This window comes from Pseudophryne corroboree, chromosome 3, assembly GCF_028390025.1.
Source record: "Pseudophryne corroboree isolate aPseCor3 chromosome 3, aPseCor3.hap2, whole genome shotgun sequence".
NCBI lineage: Eukaryota > Metazoa > Chordata > Amphibia > Anura > Myobatrachidae > Pseudophryne > Pseudophryne corroboree.
Genome location: NC_086446.1, coordinates 351,220,416 through 351,237,836, shown reverse-complemented (window position 1 = coordinate 351,237,836; position 17,421 = coordinate 351,220,416). Strand labels below are relative to the sequence as shown.

The window sequence follows — 17,421 nt, the reverse complement described above, 5'->3', positions numbered from 1 at the left end:
ACACTACTTATACTTGTTTTTACACCACAGTGTATTGCTCAGGGTTTTCATTTATCAAGTATAGATTTATCTTACAGCATGCGGATCATTCTGATTGATTAAGCAAAATTTCTGTATAGGGGCTTTTTAACAATAGGGGTAATTCTGAGTTGATCGCAGCAGCAAGTTTGTTAGCAAATGGGCAAAACCATGGGGGTCATTCCGAGTTGTTCGCTCGCAAGCGGATTTTAGCAGATTTGCTTATGCTAAGCCGCCGCCTACTGGGAGTGAATCTTAGCATCTTAAAATTGCGAACGATGCATTCGCAATATTGCGATTACACACCTCGTAGCAGTTTCTGAGTAGCTCCAGACTTACTCGGCATCTGCGATCATTTCAGTGCTTGTCGTTCCTGGTTTGACGTCACAAACACACCCAGCGTTCGCCCAGACACTCCCCCGTTTCTCCGGCCACTCCTGCGTTTTTTCCGGAAACGGTAGCGTTTTTTCCCACACACCCATAAAACGGCCTGTTTCCGCCCAGTAACACCCATTTCCTGTCAATCACATTACGATCGCCAGAACGATGAAAAAGCCGTGAGTAAAATTCCTAACTGCATAGCAAATTTACTTGGCGCAGTCGCGGTGCGGACATTGCGCATGCGCATTAAGCGGAAAATCGCTGCGATGCGAAGATTTTTACCGAGCGAACAACTCGGAATGACCCCCCATGTGCACTGGAGGGGGGGGGGGGGGCAGATATAACATAACATTTGCAGAGTGAGTTAGATTTGGGTGGCTTATTTTGTTTCTGTGCAGGGTAAATACTGGCTGCTTTATTTTTACACTGCAATTTAGATTTCAGTTTGAATACACGCCACCCAAATTTAACTCTCTCTGCACATGTTATATCTGCCCCCCCCCCCCCCTGCAGTGCAAATGGTTTTGCCCAATTGCTAACAAAATTGCTGCTGCGATCAACTCAGAATTAGGCCCGATAAGATAAATCAGGAGAGATCACAGATCTCATGCTTTAACCAAACTGCCACTCTCAATGATTTTCTATGGGGATGGCAAACTGCAGTACTTTAAGGAGCTCGGTAAAGCTTAACTTTCTGGATGTTGTCTCCCATAGTTAACGCCATCTACAGATGTGCCAGCCATTGTGTGCAGTAGCCCATGGGATCTGATTATGCATATTTGTGTCATATTCTGCTCCAGGATGCTCAATGACATAAACTTCCCCCATAAACAGTGACAGCGGGGCCTTATAATAATATTTGCCACCAGTGTTCTAGTAAGCTTATAGAACTTATGTTTGTAATCTTACAGTAAATGGGTTACTTTCCTTTGTGCTGCACTACAGAACCCTTATAATAATAATAATGATTATAACATACAACTTGTATACTTTCTCCTGGGCATTCACCATGGGACGTCTTGGAGGGGTGGTCCAAAAGGTAGGCAAGTAGCAAGAAATGCCACAAATCTACAAAACAGTCTTTATTGCAATTAAGTCATTGGCACAGAATTCCAGCTATTCTTCATATCATCATGTAAATTACTAGAGATGATTGATGTAGCTTCATAAATATTTTATTGATTGCCACCTTTACAATAATTCAATATAGCTTATTAATAAGTGCTCACATACACAAACTTATGGGCATATTCAATTAGCCACAGAGTTTACCTCATAGCTAATTATCGTCACTGCCGATTTAATTAACTACTGGAACCCCGCACACTATTTACATGGGGTAGGATTTTTTCTAATAGGCTCAGGAGCTGTGAGGAAAAATCTGCGTTAATATACAGATTCTGCATTTTAACGCATTGAGAAACCCATTATTAGCATAGGCGTGCGCAGCACATTTTATTAGGGGGTGCACCGTCGGAGGGGTGTGTCTAGCACCATCTATTGACGGTCAATGCAATAAAAAATATCCACCCTTGTACCAATCCTAATAAAGCAGATACATTTTCAGATGTTGTGGTGTGCACCAAACAAACACCCCTGATGGCACTCACTGCAATTACAATGCTCCTCCTCAGCCTGGTCTGGCTCCCCCTCTCTTTCCCCTGCAAGCTGCAGCAGCTTACTCACTGACACTCACAGTCGCAGACTAGTACTGCTGCTGCTGGAAAAACAAGTGACGTGTCAATGCTGCTGTAGACCACCTGCCAGTATTGAATTTGTCTTCCTAAGAGGAATGCTAGCTGCATGCTGCTCCTCATCAGTTGCTGGTGTTTGGGATAACATAGAAGGAGAGAGGAGGTGGGTGTGATGGGTGGGCGTGCGAGCAACATGACGTAATCACGTCACATCACGCTATTTTTGTACATAGTGGTGGAGACGGGAGTTTGAAAGCCGGTGGCAGCGGCACCCTTGATTAACCCAGGCGCACGGTCAGTAATGCAGTCCTGACAGGGTGCAGCGCAGAGGAACAGTAATCAGCCTGCTCGGCGATCGCTGCATCAGGCATGTGAGATCGGGGTGCCAGACATTAGGGGGTGCCTGTGCGCACCAGGCACCCCCCCTGCGCACACCTATGATTATTAGCATGTGTTAACTCCTGGTTTACTGTGCAGGGAAAAAGCAGTTTAATTGAATACCTTTTCCCTGAGTGGCGCAATCAATTAGCTGCGAAGTAACCCACAGCTAATTTAGGGGTCTATTCATGAAGCAGTGAAAAGTGTGGAGAAGTGAGCCTGTGGAGAAGTTGCCCATGGCAACCAATCCACTGCTCCGCACAATTGTATAGTATGCAAATTATAAATGTTACTTCAATGCAGATTGGTTGCCATGGTCAACTTCCCCACTGGCTCACTTCTCCACACTTTTCACTGTTTCATGAATAGACCCCTAAATATGCTAGTTAGTATTGCTTTGATTGAATTACAGTTGATCACAGTCGCAGCAAGATTCTGTGCAAATTACATTTGTAATGGTGCTAGCCACTTTGCAGAGGTGTGTTGTCTGTTGAGGAGCGTCACTCTGAAGCGCACTCACAGATCATGATAACCGGATCACCATTGCTTACAACACTGCTCAATGTTTTCCTGACATTTGAAAGTGCATCTATTTTTAATGAATTTGTTAATAAAATGCTCATGTAGTCTATGGGCCTGATTCAGAGATGTACGCACACACCTGGGGCGGTATTCAAATTATATATCACGCCCAATCTACTTTTTAAAGTGATCCCCGTTATTGTGCATATAGCGCCTACAGTAATCAGGTTTAGCTGCGTAGAGTGTTGGGTACCCTCGCTACCCCAGGGGTAGCAAGCTGAAATGATTGTATCACGCCCGTCAGAAGAAACAGAACGGGTGTGAAAGGGGGTGAAAAGAATTGACTTCCACCCCTGTTTTTGCAGTTGAGCGATTACTGGCTTACTGTGATATAACGGTCTTGAGATTGCAGTAACAGAGAGGATTTAGGAGTCTATTTACTAAGCCTCAGAAAGAGAGAGAGAGAGAAAGTGGGCAGAGATAAAGTACCAACCAACCAGCTCCTGTCATTTTTTTCAAACGCAGCCTGTATCATGACAGTTAGGAGCTGATTGGCTGGTACTTTATCTCCATCCACTTTATCTCTGTCCAAGGCTTAGTATATAGACCCTTTATTCACAAAGTGATTGACAGTCAGGGACCAATTGGGGGCAGTTACGGGGAGTGCTAGCAAAAACATAGGTGTGTCTCTACTGATTTGGGATGTGTCTCAGCTGGTGTCTGTAATCCCGTACACAGCCACAGTGGCTCTGGCACCTCACTTCCTGCAGCTATGCTGCGCTACGATAGGGTTTCTGAGAAGTTTAATAACTGACTGATCTGCGACTGACACGGTGTCTTTGTACTCAGCCGCTGGGAGTTGTAAAGTCATCGGTGCGCGTCTCAATTCAAATCCAGGCGGCTGCGGCATTTGTATACAACTCTGAATCAGGCCATATATCCCTATTTTCTTGTCTAGCGGTGCGCCGTGCTCTTATCCCTCTTATGCAAACTTTTTACAAGACAGTGCACCAGTAGTCAGCTAATTCATTCAGAGTGCCTCATGCCTCAGTGATGCCAGAAGTTCCTAGAGAATTTATAGGCAGCATTCTGATTACTGATGTTTTAGCTCACAAAATGGCTGCCTCATTCCCATGTCTAAAATAATGCAAATTCAATTCTCCTATATGGCCCAACTTAGCTAAACATCATATCCATATTACCAATATACCTTGAAGTGAAGTGTATTACTGCTGGTAGTGGGAGGTAACAGAGCATATCATTTTACACTATGAACTCTCACTTAACATAACATTCCCTGCTTTGAATACTGATAGGCACACTGTGAATAATTATGACTTAATCATGTAGCCCACTAGCTGTAGACAGGGGTGAATTATCCCACAGGAGAGCAGAGGTCTTAGGAAGATGTAATCATGTACTTTAAATGAAGTGTCTATGAGCTCACACTGAGAGTGTGGCAGCTGTGATCACACACTGACATTCCCGCCCAGGACTGAAGCCTGCATTGCCAAAGTCTTTCCACACACTCCTGAAAACTCATAAAAGTATTATTTCACTGAAATCATTTACATGGAAGTGACCTACATTTGTGTTCCTGTAACAAATGTCACTCCTGCACACAATTACACAGGCATTACTAGGGCAATATGTCAGAGTATGTATTATATTATTTTATTTCCACAAGGTAGCACAACTCAGTAACAGAGGCACAAAGAGACCTCTTACAGTGCACCAGTTGACAATATACAGTGGAGGCAGTCATTTAGAGGACTAAAATAATATTCATAAGGGTACAGCCTCCATCATTTCACATATTAAGATACATTTACTAAGATGGGAGTTCTATTTAACCTAGGAAGTTGCCCATAGCAACCAGATTCCAGGTATTATCTTCTAGAAGGTGCTAGATAAATGAGAAGTAAAATCTGATTGGTTGCAATGGGCAACATCAATCTTAAATAGAACTCCCATCTTAGTAAATTCACCCCATTGTCTCATGATAGGTCAAACCTATATTGCTATGTGACAAATTTCACAAACAGGAATACGTAGCCCAGAGGTGTCACAGCCAATCATAGGAAAAGCGCAGACATAAAAGGATGCACAATGGGAAGCCTAGGGGTATATTTACTACGTGCAAGTTTTTAGAAGTGGATATGTTGCCCATAGCAACCAGAGTCTACTTATCATTTATTAAGCACCTTCAGAAGATCATAGGCAAAATCGATTTGTTGCTAAGGGCAACATTCTACTTCTAAAATCACGCACTTTAGTAAATATACCCCTTTAGAGTCTATACCTCTTTCCCATTGAAAATTGGCCTGTCTCTGGGCCTAATTCAGACCTGATCGCTGCTCTGCAAATTTGCAGAGATCTGCGATCAGATAGTTGCCGCCCATAGAGAATGAAAACCCACCCCGTGCAAGTGTGCGAATGCATGCATATGCCGTGCAAAAACCTTGCCAGACAGCGGACATCTGCAAATCACTCACCATCGAATGATTTTTCCAGTCTGTGCGTAGCCCAGGACTTATTCCTACAGTGTGATAGAAACAGTCTGTTCGGGGCCGGAGCTGACGTCACACACTCTCTCAGAAAACGCTTTGGAACTCCTGCATTTTTCCTGACACTCCTAGAAAATTGCCAATTACCACCCACGCACGAACGTCTGCTTCCTGTCAATCACCTTGCGTACGCCTAGTGATCTAAATTTCCGCACCATTCTGATGCTGTTTGGCATTACGCCTGCGCATTGCGGTGCATACACATGCGCCGTCATTTGATAACCGGCCGCTGTGCGATTTTGCACAACAGCGATCAGGTCTGAATCAGGCCCTCTATCCAGCTAATATCCTCCAAAGAGTAACATGATCTAGAAGTCAGACGGGTATGTTGTCATTGACACCTATTCTCACAAGCCACACAGCACTAAAATACAGACAATGCACTAAAAGTAACACAAAAAACATACTGCCCTAAACACACTGTCCAAACAACACACACACAGAACATTAAAACACAGACACATGCTGCACTTAATACATACTCTTCAGAATCTGCACTAAACCATGGTTAAAAAAACACACACGAATCAGCACTGCGGGGATGGAGGGGCACACATGCCCTGGGGCACCGTATTTGAGGGGGCGACTGGTCTGTACACAGCAGGCAAGAATGGGGGGACCCCAGGGTCAGCACAACCCACTCAGAAAAAGTATGCAAAGCAGGGAGGTGCGGGCAGGAGAGGAGCTCTCCCTGCTCCGCTAGTCTGCTGAGTCCATTGCTGCTGCCTCTGCACCTGTCAAACTGTATGACAGGCAGTGGCAATGTCAGGGGGCTGCCTGAAGCTTCAGGCACAGTCCACTGCAGCTGTTGCTGATTCCCAGTGCCAGACTGAGGTAATGCACTACTGGGAAATAATTCCCATTAGAGATGAGCGGGTTCGGTTTCTCTGAATCCGAACCCGCACGAACTTCATGTTTTTTTTCACGGGTCCGAGCGACTCGGATCTTCCCGCCTTGCTCGGTTAACCCGAGCGCGCCCGAACGTCATCATGACGCTGTCGGATTCTCGCGAGACTCGGATTCTATATAAGGAGCCGCGCGTCGCCGCCATTTTCACACGTGCATTGAGATTGATAGGGAGAGGACGTGGCTGGCGTCCTCTCCATTTAGATTAGAAGAGAGAGAGAGAGAGAGAGATTGACCTGATTTACTGGAGCTTAGGAGTACTGTAGAACTGTAGAGAGTGCAGAGTTTACTAGTGACTGACCACAGTGACCACCAGACAGTGCAGTTTTATTTAATATATCCGTTCTCTGCCTGAAAAAAACGATACACAGTGACTCAGTCACATACCATATCTGTGTGCACTGCTCAGCCCAGTGTGCTGCATCATCTATGTATATATCTGACTGTGCTCAGCTCACACATCTTATAATTGTGGGGGAGACTGGGGAGCACTGCAGTGCCAGTTATAGGTTATAGCAGGAGCCAGGAGTACATATTATTATTAAAATTAAACAGTGCACACTTTTGCTGCAGGAGTGCCACTGCCAGTGTGACTGACCAGTGACCTGACCACACTGACCACCAGTATAGTTAGTAGTATAGTATACTATATTGTGATTGCCTGAAAAAGTTAAACACTCGTATCTGACTGTGCTCAGCTCACACATCTTATAATTGTGGGGGAGACTGGGGAGCACTGCAGTGCCAGTTATAGGTTATAGCAGGAGCCAGGAGTACATATTATTATTAAAATTAAACAGTGCACACTTTTGCTGCAGGAGTGCCACTGCCAGTGTGACTGACCAGTGACCTGACCACACTGACCACCAGTATAGTTAGTAGTATAGTATACTATATTGTGATTGCCTGAAAAAGTTAAACACTCGTCGTGTGACTTCACTTGTGTGGTGTTTTTTTTTTTATTCTATAAAAAACTCATTCTGCTGACAGACAGTGTCCAGCAGGTCCGTCATTATATAATATATACCTGTCCGGCTGCAGTAGTGATATATATATATTTTTTATATCATTATTTATCATCCAGTCGCAGCAGACACAGTACGGTAGTTCACGGCTGTAGCTACCTCTGTGTCGGCACTCGGCAGTCCGTCCATAATTGTATACCACCTACCCGTGGTTTTTTTTTCTTTCTTCTTTATACATACATACTACTACTACATCTCTTTATCAACCAGTCTATATTAGCAGCAGACACAGTACAGTACGGTAGTCCACGGCTGTAGCTACCTCTGTGTCGGCACTCGGCAGTCCGTCCATAATTGTATACCACCTACCCGTGGTTTTTTTTTCTTTCTTCTTTATACATACATACTACTACTACATCTCTTTATCAACCAGTCTATATTAGCAGCAGACACAGTACAGTACGGTAGTCCACGGCTGTAGCTACCTCTGTGTCGGCACTGGGCAGTCCGTCCATAATTGTATACCACCTACCCGTGGTTTTTTTTTCTTTCTTCTTTATACATACATACTACTACTACATCTCTTTATCAACCAGTCTATATTAGCAGCAGACACAGTACAGTACGGTAGTCCACGGCTGTAGCTACCTCTGTGTCGGCACTGGGCAGTCCGTCCATAATTGTATACCACCTACCCGTGGTTTTTTTTTCTTTCTTCTTTATACATACATACTACTACTACATCTCTTTATCAACCAGTCTATATTAGCAGCAGACACAGTACAGTACGGTAGTCCACGGCTGTAGCTACCTCTGTGTCGGCACTGGGCAGTCCGTCCATAATTGTATACCACCTACCCGTGGTTTTTTTTTCTTTCTTCTTTATACATACATACTACTACTACATCTCTTTATCAACCAGTCTATATTAGCAGCAGACACAGTACAGTACGGTAGTCCACGGCTGTAGCTACCTCTGTGTCGGCACTCGGCAGTCCGTCCATAATTGTATACCACCTACCCGTGTTTTTTTTTCTTTCTTCTTTATACATACATACTACTACTACATCTCTTTATCAACCAGTCTATATTAGCAGCAGACACAGTACAGTACGGTAGTCCATGGCTGTAGCTACCTCTGTGTCGGCACTCGGCAGTCCGTCCATAATTGTATACCACCTACCCGTGGTTTTTTTTTCTTTCTTCTTTATACATACATACTACTACTACATCTCTTTATCAACCAGTCTATATTAGCAGCAGACACAGTACAGTACGGTAGTCCACGGCTGTAGCTACCTCTGTGTCGGCACTGGGCAGTCCGTCCATAATTGTATACCACCTACCCGTGGTTTTTTTTTCTTTCTTCTTTATACATACATACTACTACTACATCTCTTTATCAACCAGTCTATATTAGCAGCAGACACAGTACAGTACGGTAGTCCACGGCTGTAGCTACCTCTGTGTCGGCACTGGGCAGTCCGTCCATAATTGTATACCACCTACCCGTGTTTTTTTTTTCTTTCTTCTTTATACATACATACTACTACTACATCTCTTTATCAACCAGTCTATATTAGCAGCAGACACAGTACAGTACGGTAGTCCATGGCTGTAGCTACCTCTGTGTCGGCACTCGGCAGTCCGTCCATAATTGTATACCACCTACCCGTGGTTTTTTTTTCTTTCTTCTTTATACATACATACTACTACTACATCTCTTTATCAACCAGTCTATATTAGCAGCAGACACAGTACAGTACGGTAGTCCACGGCTGTAGCTACCTCTGTGTCGGCACTCGGCAGTCCATCCATAATTGTATACTAGTATCCATCCATCTCCATTGTTTACCTGAGGTGCCTTTTAGTTGTGCCTATTAAAATATGGAGAACAAAAATGTTGAGGTTCCAAAATTAGGGAAAGATCAAGATCCACTTCCACCTCGTGCTGAAGCTGCTGCCACTAGTCATGGCCGAGACGATGAAATGCCAGCAACGTCGTCTGCCAAGGCCGATGCCCAATGTCATAGTACAGAGCATGTCAAATCCAAAACACCAAATATCAGTAAAAAAAGGACTCCAAAACCTAAAATAAAATTGTCGGAGGAGAAGCGTAAACTTGCCAATATGCCATTTACCACACGGAGTGGCAAGGAACGGCTGAGGCCCTGGCCTATGTTCATGGCTAGTGGTTCAGCTTCACATGAGGATGGAGGCACTCAGCCTCTCGCTAGAAAAATGAAAAGACTCAAGCTGGCAAAAGCAGTAGCACCGCAAAGAACTGTGCGTTCTTCGAAATCCCAAATCCACAAGGAGAGTCCAATTGTGTCGGTTGCGATGCCTGACCTTCCCAACACTGGACGTGAAGAGCATGCGCCTTCCACCATTTGCACGCCCCCTGCAAGTGCTGGAAGGAGCACCCGCAGTCCAGTTCCTGATAGTCAGATTGAAGATGTCAGTGTTGAAGTACACCAGGATGAGGAGGATATGGGTGTTGCTGGCGCTGGGGAGGAAATTGACCAGGAGGATTCTGATGGTGATGTGGTTTGTTTAAGTCAGGCACCCGGGGAGACACCTGTTGTCCGTGGGAGGAATAGGGCCGTTGACATGCCTGGTGAAAATACCAAAAAAATCAGCTCTTCGGTGTGGAAGTATTTCACCAGAAATGCGGACAACAGGTGTCAAGCCGTGTGTTCCCTTTGTCAAGCTGTAATAAGTAGGGGTAAGGACGTTAACCACCTCGGAACATCCTCCCTTATACGTCACCTGCAGCGCATTCATAATAAGTCAGTGACAAGTTCAAAAACTTGGGCCGACAGCGGAAGCAGTCCACTGACCAGTAAATCCCTTCCTCTTGTAACCAAGCTCACGCAAACCACCCCACCAACTCCCTCAGTGTCAACTTCCTCCTTCCCCAGGAATGCCAATAGTCCTGCAGGCCATGTCACTGGCAATTCTGACGAGTCCTCTCCTGCCTGGGATTCCTCCGATGCATCCTTGCGTGTAACGCCTACTGCTGCTGGCGCTGCTGTTGTTGCTGCTGGGAGTCGATGGTCATCCCAGAGGGGAAGTCGTAAGCCCACTTGTACTACTTCCAGTAAGCAATTGACTGTCCAACAGTCCTTTGCGAGGAAGATGAAATATCACAGCAGTCATCCTGTTGCAAAGCGGATAACTGAGTCCTTGACAACTATGTTGGTGTTAGACGTGCGTCCGGTATCCGCCGTTAGTTCACAGGGAACTAGACAATTTATTGAGGCAGTGTGCCCCCGTTACCAAATACCATCTAGGTTCCACTTCTGTAGGCAGGCGATACCGAGAATGTACACGGACGTCAGAAAAAGACTCACCAGTGTCCTAAAAAATGCAGTTGTACCCAATGTCCACTTAACCACGGACATGTGGACAAGTGGAGCAGGGCAGGGTCAGGACTATATGACTGTGACAGCCCACTGGGTAGATGTATGGACTCCCGCCGCAAGAACAGCAGCGGCGGCACCAGTAGCAGCATCTCGCAAACGCCAACTCTTTCCTAGGCAGGCTACGCTTTGTATCACCGCTTTCCAGAATACGCACACAGCTGAAAACCTCTTACGGCAACTGAGGAAGATCATCGCAGAATGGCTTACCCCAATTGGACTCTCCTGTGGATTTGTGGCATCGGACAACGCCAGCAATATTGTGTGTGCATTAAATATGGGCAAATTCCAGCACGTCCCATGTTTTGCACATACCTTGAATTTGGTGGTGCAGAATTTTTTAAAAAACGACAGGGGCGTGCAAGAGATGCTGTCGGTGGCCAGAAGAATTGCGGGACACTTTCGGCGTACAGGCACCACGTACAGAAGACTGGAGCACCACCAAAAACTACTGAACCTGCCCTGCCATCATCTGAAGCAAGAAGTGGTAACGAGGTGGAATTCAACCCTCTATATGCTTCAGAGGTTGGAGGAGCAGCAAAAGGCCATTCAAGCCTATACAATTGAGCACGATATAGGAGGTGGAATGCACCTGTCTCAAGTGCAGTGGAGAATGATTTCAACGTTGTGCAAGGTTCTGATGCCCTTTGAACTTGCCACACGTGAAGTCAGTTCAGACACTGCCAGCCTGAGTCAGGTCATTCCCCTCATCAGGCTTTTGCAGAAGAAGCTGGAGGCATTGAAGAAGGAGCTAAAAGGGAGCGATTCCGCTAGGCATGTGGGACTTGTGGATGCAGCCCTTAATTCGCTTAACAAGGATTCACGGGTGGTCAATCTGTTGAAATCAGAGCACTACATTTTGGCCACCGTGCTCGATCCTAGATTTAAAACCTACCTTGGATCTCTCTTTCCGGCAGACACAAGTCTGCTGGGGTGCAAAGACCTGCTGGTGACAAAATTGTCGCGGAACGCGACCTGTCAACATCTCCTTCACATTCTCCCGCAACTGGGGGTGCGAGGAAAAGGCTCAGAATTCCGAGCCCACCCGCTGGCGGTGATGCAGGGCAGTCTGGAGCGACTGCTGATGCTGACATCTGGTCCGGACTGAAGGACCTGACAACGATTACGGACATGTCGTCTACTGTCACTGCATATGATTCTCTCAACATTGAAAGAATGGTGGAGGATTATATGAGTGACCGCATCCAAGTAGGCACGTCACACAGTCCGTACTTATACTGGCAGGAAAAAGAGGCAATTTGGAGGCCCTTGCACAAACTGGCTTTATTCTACCTAAGTTGCCCTCCCACAAGTGTGTACTCCGAAAGAGTGTTTAGTGCCGCCGCTCACCTTGTCAGCAATCGGCGTACGAGGTTACATCCAGAAAATGTGGAGAAGATGATGTTCATTAAAATGAATTATAATCAATTCCTCCGCGGAGACATTGACCAGCAGCAATTGCCTCCACAAAGTACACAGGGAGCTGAGATGGTGGATTCCAGTGGGGACGAATTGATAATCTGTGAGGAGGGGGATGTACACGGTGATATATCGGAGGATGATGATGAGGTGGACATCTTGCCTCTGTAGAGCCAGTTTGTGCAAGGAGAGATTAATTGCTTCTTTTTTGGTGGGGGTCCAAACCAACCCGTCATATCAGTCACAGTCGTGTGGCAGACCCTGTCACTGAAATGATGGGTTGGTTAAAGTGTGCATGTCCTGTTTATACAACATAAGGGTGGGTGGGAGGGCCCAAGGACAATTCCATCTTGCACCTCTTTTTTCTTTTATTTTTCTTTGCGTCATGTGCTGTTTGGGGAGGGTTTTTTGGAAGGGACATCCTGCGTGACACTGCAGTGCCACTCCTAGATGGGCCCGGTGTTTGTGTCGGCCACTAGGGTCGCTAATCTTACTCACACAGCTACCTCATTGCGCCTCTTTTTTTCTTTGCGTCATGTGCTGTTTGGGGAGGGTTTTTTGGAAGGGACATCCTGCGTGACACTGCAGTGCCACTCCTAGATGGGCCAGGTGTTTGTGTCGGGCACTTGGGTCGCTGAGCTTAGTCACACAGCTACCTCATTGCACCTCTTTTTTTCTTTGCGTCATGTGCTGTTTGGGGAGTGTTTTTTGGAAGGGCCATCCTGCGTGACACTGCAGTGCCACTCCTAGATGGGCCAGGTGTTTGTGTCGGCCACTAGGGTCGCTTAGCTTAGTCATCCAGCGACCTCGGTGCAAATTTTAGGACTAAAAATAATATTGTGAGGTGTGAGGTATTCAGAATAGACTGAAAATGAGTGGAAATTATGGTTTTTGAGGTTAATAATAATATGGGATCAAAATGACCCCCAAATTCTATGATTTAAGCTGTTTTTTAGGGTTTTTTGAAAAAAACACCTGAATCCAAAACACACCCGAATCCGACAAAAAAAATTCGGTGAGGTTTTGCCAAAACGCGGTCGAACCCAAAACACGGCCGCGGAACCGAACCCAAAACCAAAACACAAAACCCAAAAAATTTCAGGCGCTCATCTCCCATGAGACTGTGCTAGGGGGTGAAAGAAAAATGTTTTGAGCTCTGATTGGAGAAGCCCATCACATGCTGCTCTGACCCATGGAGATCAGCAGCAGCAGACTCATGGGACAGACCCATCTCTCCCATGATTCTGTATCTCTGCTCTGCCAGGTGCCTGATGCTGCTTCCTGTGAGTATACTGTTGCATAATGTGGGGGCACTAGAAGTACGTGTATAAGGGTCACTACTACTGTGTGGCATTATGTGTATAGGAGGCACTACTGTGTGGCGTAACGTTTATAAATGGTACTACTCTGTAGTGTAATGAGAATAAGGGGCACTACTCTGTGTCTTAACGTGAATAAGGGACACTACTATGTGGTGTTTTGTGAGTCGGGCACTACGTGCAGTGTAATGTGCTACTGTGTGGCGTAACTTGAATTGGGGGTATTATTGTGTGGCCATGACCCATCTTTGTGAGACCACACCCCTTTTTTGGCACACGCTGTCCCTTTATAAAGGTATGTGAGGGAGAAGGATGGATATTAAATTTTTGTCATAAAAGGTGGTCTGTTATGGTTAAAAAAATTCTGAAAGGGCAGAATCTATAGTTATGGTGGATGTACAACAAATTACTGCCATACCCCGAGTGACAAAAATCCTAGTTTCAGCCCTGCCCTGGTAAACAGTAAACACATGTGCTGCACTAAAAAGCAAAGGAGCCAGTTTCTGAAACTATTATTCTCCGATATTCATAATTTACTCACAATTATATAGGAAAGCTATTTAACACAGGATATTTTGCAGATATCTACTGAGTTAAGCCATGTACTATCTTCAGATGATGTTAGTAGCTCCCCAGATCTCTCCACGCCTTCCGAAACTCATTTGATAACATGCAGAGGAACACTGCATCAACATAACACAATCTTTCATAGCTACCAACAGCAGCAGAAGAACAGATATTACCATTCTCCAGGACAGGTGCCCCATGGGAGCAGCTATCCCAGTATGAAAATATGGTACAGTCCCTGATATTACATCCCTTATCGCAGAGAATAACAGCAAATAAAATGTTATTTATGGGTTAAATTTTCCAAACGGTGCTTATAGACCTCATACCGAACTAAATAATACACTAAACTAAAACACACATGCTCTACACACCGTGCATTAACAGTACACTAAAATACTGCAACGATACATACTACACCAGATACATGCACTACACTAAACACCGTTAAATATTCCAAAATACAAACAAAACAGCTGAGTGTCTTTTCTTAACATTGCATACAGTACATGCAAAAATCCCAATGATTTTTCACCAAAGCAGAAAGAATAGAGCTAGGAGTAAAGGGCCCTAAACACTTGGCGATGCATTAAATTTTGACGATGATCGATCTGAATGATGCTCGATCATCGTCCAAATTGACTTGCATTGCAAAGCTACGGAGAACCAACGATGAACGTCCGTGCATCGTTCATTGTTGGTGCACACACACTGAGCGATATGAACTATTTCGTCATATTGGCAAGTGTGTAGAGCCCTTTAATCCGGTATCCGGACTCCAGGTCGACAGCACAAAGGTCGACACACCTTAGGTCGACGTCAATTGGTCGACACACCTTAGGTCGATATGGACAAAAGGTCGACATGGACAAAAGGTCGACAGGGACAAGGTCGACATGGAAAAAGGTCGACATGAGTTTTTCACGATTTTTTTCTTTTTTTGAACCTTTTCATACTTAACGATCCACGTGGACTACGATTGGAACGGTAAAGTATGCCGAGCGAAGCGGTAGCGGAGCGAAGGCACCATGCCCGAAGCATGGCGAGCGAAGCGAGCCATGTGAGGGGACGCGGTGCACTAATTGGGGTTCCCGGTCACTCTACGAAGAAAACGACACCAAAAAAACATAAAAAACTCATGTCGACCCTTTTCCACGTTGACCTTGTTCCTGTCGACCTTTTGTCCATGTCGACCTTTTATCCATGTCGACCTAAGGTGTGTCGACCAATTGGCGTTGACTTAAGGTGTGTCGACCTTTGTGCTGTCGACCCTGAGTCCCAGACCCCTTTAATCCGGGCATAGATCCGGGGTATTCAGTCATCATGTATACATTCAGAATATGGATAGTCAGAATATCAACATCATAATGTCTACACGGTCTGAATGTTAATATTTAATATGTCAACATTCACAATATGGACACTGACATAAAGTCGACACATGATTTTAAGGTCATTGTTAGGTTTGCATTTAAAAACCCATTGTGAGCACTCGTACTGCTGGCATTCTCAACATTATGTCAGTGTCAACATTCTGAATATATAAATAATATACCACACCCAGACATTTCACAGCTGCGAGTACAGTGACTGAGGCGGATGGTTGTTAATGCTTAAGGGAGTGAACAGTTTAAAAAAATGTGACAGCTTCAAAAGACGTTATAAATAAAATACTACCAAAAGTTCTTGGTCATTAAACTTCAACTGAATGTGATTTAAATCAGTAATGAATAATCTTCATTACTATAGCTATTTGCTGAACTACATATCTAATGATGCTTGGCCTGCAGTTACAAATTGAGATGGTCACTCTTTGGCTGATTAAGCATAGGGGATATGTACTAAGCCTTGAAAAGTGATAAATTTAGGGTGACCATATTATCCCTTTTACCTGGGACGCTCATGAATTACACAAGTTCTGTGGCTGACTAAATCCAGCTGAAATGCAGGCTTGAAGTTAGCCAGACACAGAACCTGTGTTATCCATGAGCGCCCCAAGTAAAAGGGATAATATGGTCACCCTAATAAATTTCATGGTGATAAAATACCAGCCAATCAGCTCCTAACTGCCATGTTAAGGGCTGAGTTTGAAAAATGTCAGGAGCTGGTTGGTTGGTACTTTATCACCGTGCAATTTATCACTTTTCAAGGCTTTTTTTTTTTTACTTGAAGCCCGAGGTGCGTGGCTTCATCACCCAGTGTCTGAGACCAAACGTGCTGGGGGCGTAGGTTCTTGGACCCTCTCCGAAAGGAGAAGGGCCCGTTACTCCCCTACCCCTCAGAGCCAAAAAGCCTACTGAGGGGAAAAAGGGACTGTGGGTCCCCCCTTGCCAAAGCGCAGAGGGACCCTCGTGTATCCCCAAGGTTGTCCGAAGCTTCCCCCTTGGGATCGAAAACAGCCTCTGGCCCTCCCCAAAAGGAGAGGGACTCGGCAACTAGGGGAGAGGGTGACCCATAAGGGTCTCACCTAAACCCCGAACAAAAAAACGTGATGTGACACACTACAAAACATAAATAAGTGCTGGTGTTGTGCAAGAGTGAAAAACACGTGCGTGCATAAATAAATAAATAAGCCCCAGCCAGAAGACCGGAGGGGGGGTATAAAAAATTATCCTTGCCCTAGCCAAAAGGCCAGGGCAAAGGAAAGTGGGTGCAGACAGGAAGGGTTGAAGTGTTAAGTGCATTTCCGGCACCCCTGTCCCTTCCAGTTCCAGGGGCACAAAACACCTCGAGCTTCTAGCTGCTCCCGACCTCTCAGCCAGACCAAGCTTCATACCCACTCTGTGCCAGGGTCAACCCCCAGTACGAAAGTAGATGCTAGACCAGGCCGTTCCCGCTTCACGTAAGGGGTCCTATTTCAACCCCTAAGAAGGTAGCGGATACTAAGCCCAGTTTTTCTCCACTCTCAACCAGAGGCATTGCCACACCCCCGCATGGTACTCCACAAGGTGTTTCTCCATTCCACACTAGGAACCTCTCATGCTCCTAGTGTAAGAACAGGTACTCCACCAAGTGTTTCCCTCGAGCAGATACTACACTTGATCTTAGCCAAAAGGCCGAGAAGCGATTAGTACATCTGGCCCATTGGGTGATATGAATAATAGTGATGAGCGGATTTAAGCAGTAAGCTGAGTATTGAGTCAAGTCAGTTATGTCACATGAAGTCCTATATAGCATCATGGTTTCCAATAATATACTGTACAGTCACTAGAACCAGTGGCATACATAAGTTACATTTTGAATTTAGCTCTTGCTTTGCATGA

General features: G+C 45.3%; 1 protein-coding gene and 1 pseudogene across 3 annotated transcripts in view; one reads left to right on the top strand and one right to left on the bottom strand.

Moving 5' to 3' along the window:
• LRRC3C (leucine rich repeat containing 3C) overlaps nucleotides 1–17,421 on the top strand; it is a 227,798-nt gene that overhangs the window by 197,429 nt on the left and 12,948 nt on the right. The window lies entirely within an intron of this gene.
• LOC134899827 (U2 spliceosomal RNA) lies at nucleotides 17,104–17,226 on the bottom strand (annotated as a pseudogene).